Here is a 5,710-nt window from a genome sequence, read left to right as displayed (position 1 = left end):
CTGGGAAGCGACTGCTCTGAGGTGCTCATAGGCAGAGCAGTGGACAGGATCCCTGCCATAAGCAGCACATTCCTTCCTGATGAGGGGCACACAAGGACGCACACACACACAGGCTCATGCACACCGGCATGGAATCATGCCCAAATTTGTGTCCCATGTCCATCCACACAAACACAGCTGCTCACAAAAGCACACAGGACAAGAACACACATAGGAACACAACCAGCTGTGGACTCTGCTGAGGACAGCTGGGGACAACTGCAGCAGGGCTAGAGCATTCTGGAGAAGGACAAGGCCTCAAACATGCCCATGGCACCATTTGTGTACTCACAGACTGCACAAAGAGGGAACGAGTCAAAACAGGCCAGACGTTTTTTCCTGAGGGCAGTGTTAGGCAGGATGAGGTCAAAACCTAGCAGCACAACACACACACCTGGGGAGGCAACAAGAAGTGACCATCGGGGTGAGCTGAGGAGGGAAGGAAAGAGATGGACATGGCATGTCCTCATACACGGTAACCCTTGGGCTTCCAGCTGAAAAAGGCTGGAGCTCTTCCTGAGAACACCACTTCAAAAAGCCCCCTAGAGTGTCCCAGGCTGACACCACTTGCCTACTCTGGAGCCATCTAGCATTTGAGCTGAGACTTTTACCCGCACTGCTGCATTCCTGTCCTACAAATGCTGGGGCCTTTCATCCCAGCACTCAGAAGAAGCCTTCACTGGGGAATGGGCATGGCACAATCCTGGAAATGAAAAGGCAGCAGTGCAGGAAACCAATGCACAGCCCATATCATTAGCTGCAATGGTCTGCATTCAAGATGAGCTTGTCAGAAAATTATTACCTCTGCAAAGGGTGCCTCTGGGCCTGCGGCAACGAAGGGCAGGTATAAAAGCCAGCCTAAGTCCCTGCTCTCTCATCCACTCCTCTTGCCTCCTTCTCCTTGGCAACCAGGTGCGTCTGAAGCCCCTTCTCCTCCCCTTCCAAAGTGAGCTCTCACTTCAATGGACCTCTCAGCTCATACTGCCTCTGTCCTGTGCTCAGGGTTTGGAGCATCTTCTCACGATAGAGGGAAGCGGGGAGAAGGTCTGCTTAGAGAGAGGCTGGGACGTGGCTGAGAGGGGTTTTGGGTTATGAATTAGGAGGGAGCCTCCCTGGGTCAGGCTGCTCTTTACAGCATGATGAAGACCGTGTGGCTCCTGGCACATCTTTCAGCTCCCCACTCAGTAGTACCTTGCCTCCTTTGCGATAAGGAAACCAGGCTGCTCCTCACCCATCCTTGTGCTCTTCTTCCTCCCTGCCCTCTCTCCCAGGTGCACCTCCAGCACAGAGACATGTCGTGCTACGACCAGTGCCGGCCATGCCGGCCCTGTGGCCCGACCCCGCTGGCCAACAGCTGCAATGAGCCCTGCGTCAGGCAGTGCCAGAACTCCACCGTCGTCATCCAGCCCTCCTCTGTGGTGGTGACCCTGCCTGGCCCCATCCTCAGCTCCTTCCCACAGAACACCGTTGTGGGCTCTTCCACCTCCGCTGCTGTTGGCAGCATCCTCAGCTGTGATGGAGTGCCCATCACCTCTGGGTGCTGTGACCTCTCTGGCATTTCCAGCCGCTACTGTGGCAGAAGGTGCCCCCCCTGCTAAAGATGCTGGCAACAGCCTCGGAGAAGGACCCCCAGGAACTCAGAACGTCCTGCTGGACAGAGGATCAAACTTCATGCCATTGTTTTAAGAGCAGTCTTCCACTCACCATTTTTCTCTCTTTTCTTTGTTGTCTTGTGCTCCCTTCAAACCTGCTGTGAGGACCCCAGAAACCAGCCTGGAGTGACCTGCTAGCTTGTCTCCCTTTACCAGGCAGGTCAACAGATGGCCTGTGGGAACTCTGCCACAGGAAAAGGGGAACAGATTCTTGGCTGCTCCTGCTCCTCCCCTCACTGGGGGCCTCGACTTGCAGTGACCTCTTTTCCCTCTTTAGACTCATTAAAATTTGCTGCAACCCTGCCTGTGTCCCTTAGGTGATCTTTCCATCTGCGTACTGACTGCTGACGAAGAAAGCCATTGCTTTGCGGAAGGCATTAGGTGGGGCCACAGGGGAACCCTTCATCACTCCTAGAGGGACTGGAGGGTGGGACATACTGCAGCGAGTCCTCTTTCAGGCACTGCCTCTTGAAGCTGAGGAAGACAACCCTAGTGGCTCCACAGCCAATGGCCATCAGTCCTTGCCTTGCTAGTCTCTGCTCAGAAATGCCCCCGTGGCCCTCGAGCACGTCGTGTGAACAGGAACCCTGACAACTGCAGTCCTCCAGAGAGGAACTGTGGGCATGTGGGAGGCCCCAGGGAGGTCAGCAGTCCCACAAGCTCTTGGGGAAGAGTGCTCCTCTTGCTTTCGGTGGAGCTGTGCTGGGGAAGGAGGCTCAGCAGACAATGTTCCCAAAGGATGGCAGGAATTGGGAACAGGTAAATAGCTTTGGGGATGGCCCACAGTCCCTCCTCCACCTGCCCATCTCTTCCATCCCCTGATGTAGGGGCCATGGTCAGCATGCCTGGGCAGGGGCAGCAGGGACAGCTTCCCCATGCAGCCCTATCACCCTTCAGCACAGCATCTGGCATGGCCCACCCGTTGCCAACATGTGTAGGGCTGAGGTGTTCACAAGTTAGTATTGGTGGCCCCAGCAGGCCCCACACTGGAGTCCCCTATCCCTGTGAACTCAACACCCCCTTGGGTGAAGGCAAGCCCAGGACAGTGACTGGTGCCCAGCCACACATGGATGCTCTTTGGTGCGGTGCCTTGTCTTCCCCAAGCAAGGAGCAGCTTTCTCCAGGCCCGGAAACTCTACAGCCCCACAAGGGCCACCACCCACCTCTGGTCCGGAAGGGTGCTGTGTGAGAGGAGATACTCCCAGCTCTGCAGAGACATGGCAGTGACAGTGGGATTTGGTCCTGCACTCAGCAGGTTTTGTGAGCTGCCCCTGAATGGTACAGGGCATGCACCAGCCCAACCATAGAGCGCACGTTGGAGTGCCTCCCCCCAGGCACCAAGCTCCTTCAGCATTCCCAGAGCCCTGGCGCTGAAGTGGCCCTTGTGCTCTGGGCAGCACTGCTGGTCTGCACACATCTGCAGGCCCTGGGGCCCTGTGGTGTGGAGGCTCTGCCTTTGCACAGACCCCACACACCACCAGCACCATAGGACCAGGATGGAGGGCAGGGTCATTCATCTGTGCTGGGTAAGGATGGCGGGCATGTCTCCCTAGGCTGGATTGTGTGGGAGACAGTGCTGGGTCAAGTGTTCACACAGGAGCGACAAGCATCAGGACCAAGCCCACCTAGGCCCAGTGCAACCATGGGTCCCAGCTCTGGCTTGGCCCCTGGCCCAGGGTCTCTATGGGAGCTCAGGCCTAGCGCAGGCCTGCCCCAGCTCTGCCATATCTGTGCCTGGCCTGGGCTACTGTTGCCCTCCTGGCCTCCTAGGTGGTCCAGGGCAGTCACTGGCAGCCACGGGCCTCTCTTGAGTCCAGCCTTGGCCTGGGCTCCAGCCCCAGCTCTGGCCCTGGGACTGAGACCTTCTGCACATAATACATCTGTTGCCTAGGTTACGGCAATAATCAGTAGATGCTTGTGGGGTAGAATTATCTGCCGTCTGAGATGGACCAGCTGTCTCATACTTTGGGGGTGCTCATTTCTCTTGATCACGACAAAATCCTTCTAGACAACAAATTCAAATGTTGATGCCATCTTTGCCTGCAGCGTATGTCGATTGAGGAGAACAAGGCCAACGTTTAAAAGGACGTTGTCCACATCAGTATCTCGTTTCCTCTGAAAAACCATGCTAGGCCTGATCACAATACACTGTTTGGAAAAGGACATAAATTGCAAGTTTTGCTCACTTTCTTTCCTCCTCCTTGTGTCAAAATGGGTGTAACTGAAGAGAAAGGCTCTTCATCAGAAGGTCTTGAGAGAAGACTAAAACCCATGCTCGCTGTTTAACCTAAAAGTGCAGCTGTATTGCAGTTCCACAAACACAGGGGTTGGGCTCTGTTTTCTGGCCTGTCAGGAGCCTTTGCTAGGCTGAAGTAGCCTTTCACTGCTTTGCCGTTCTCCTCAGAGCAGCCTTCAACTCCTTGTTTCTGATGGTATAGCTGAAAGGATTCAGCAAAAGAGTCAGGAGAGCGTTGAGGGTGGACTCCACTCTGTTGAGACTAAAGGATGAGCGAGCCATGAGTTTCAGGTACATGAAGATGGCAGCTCCGTAGAGGATGGGGACCATGGTGAGATGGGAGCTACAAGCAGGTAACGCCTTCTGGTGGCTGAAAGACAAGGGAATATATGGAGAATTGCAAGGATGATACAGGTGAAGAAAACTACCTTGAAAAGCGGAGCGCCTTGGATGATGGGGATGGGCACCAGAAAGCCAAGGGTCTCTAAGAGCATTGTACCACCACAGGCCAGGCTCAGGAGAGGCCCAGCATCACAGTAGAAATGGTCAATGTTGTTCTTGGAGCAGAGAAGACACCGTACCAGCAGTACAGACATCTTGGAGCTGATGACCACAAAACTCAGTAGCCATGCTCCCAGGCATAGAAAGAAGCAGAGTATCTTTGTCATGATAGTGATGTAACGCAGCTGTTTGTGTATGGCCATGTAGTAGTCGAAGGACATCACTGAGAAGATTAGAAACTCAGTGATACCCAGGAAGAAGTGGGAAAATGACTGTGCCGGGCAGCAGGAAACACAAACGGTTTTCATGGTGACAAGGGAAGTCCCCAGCTCGTTGGGGACAATGGTGGTGGTGTTCTGGATCTCCAAGAAGGAGAGCTTGCCGAGGAAGAAGTACATCAGGATCCTCGGGGACTGATCACTCCCCGCAGCAAAAATGATGACGCCGTTCCCACCAGAACTACAAGATACATGGAGAAGATAAGGACAAGCAGGACCATGTGCCACCTGCGATGGTCTGGGAAGCACAGGAGAACGACTGCAGTCCCAAATATCCTGTTCTTCTTTGCCATGGCTCCGAGATTACAGATGGAGATTATGTCAGAGTGAGGTTTCACATTGCAATAAGAGCAGCAGTAACCTTTCAACAAGAAGTCTTTCCCTGGGCTCGGTGGCTCTTCCCACGGCCTCCGGTTATCAGTACCAGTCTCATTCTCCCTCCACCTCCTCTCTCTCTCTTCTTCCATACAGACAGGCATACAAACATCTGTCCATCCTTCTCCGGCCATTCATCCATCTACTCTACTCTATGACCCTCCCTGCAAGGGAGCTACAAATTAGACTACGAAATCCAGGTGGTTTTTTTTTTCTTGTTCTTGTCTTTTCTCTTGGATCAGTTTCTGATAACCAAGTAGGTTAAGGTCTGGTCTGAATTTGTCCGGACCAGACAAATTCAGAGAATTTGATGGAAAATGAATTACCATGTTTTCAAAGGGAATTTTTGGTTGTTTTTCCTATCAATCTTTCTAGGGAAAGACTGCCTCTGTGTCCCACTGTACTGTATTATGTACAATACTATTCTGCCTAAAAGGAAGGCCCCAAATAATAAGAATTTTAGGCAAAGAACAGAAATACTCACATACATGGTCATCAGCAGTAAGCCAGTGTTCTTTTCAAACAAAATTAACAGAAAAGAAGTTTCAAAATCTTCCTTTCCTTTCCTTTCCTTTCCTTTCCTTTCCTTTCCTTTCCTTTCCTTTCCTTTCCTTTCCTTTCCTTTCCTT

General features: G+C 52.9%; 2 pseudogenes; one reads left to right on the top strand and one right to left on the bottom strand.

Annotated features, from left to right (window-relative positions):
* The first annotated feature begins 817 nt into the window (after positions 1–817).
* On the top strand, positions 818–1,637 carry LOC140646040 (feather keratin Cos2-3-like; annotated as a pseudogene).
* Positions 1,638–4,071: 2,434 nt separating this feature from the next.
* Positions 4,072–5,223, bottom strand: LOC140646041 (olfactory receptor 6X1-like; annotated as a pseudogene).
* Positions 5,224–5,710: the final 487 nt, after the last annotated feature.

This window comes from Ciconia boyciana, unplaced genomic scaffold (assembly GCF_034638445.1).
Source record: "Ciconia boyciana unplaced genomic scaffold, ASM3463844v1 HiC_scaffold_133, whole genome shotgun sequence".
NCBI classification, from domain to species: domain Eukaryota; kingdom Metazoa; phylum Chordata; class Aves; order Ciconiiformes; family Ciconiidae; genus Ciconia; species Ciconia boyciana.
The sequence above is the reverse complement of the archived record's forward strand: the minus strand, read 5'-3'. Positions and strand labels throughout refer to the sequence as shown.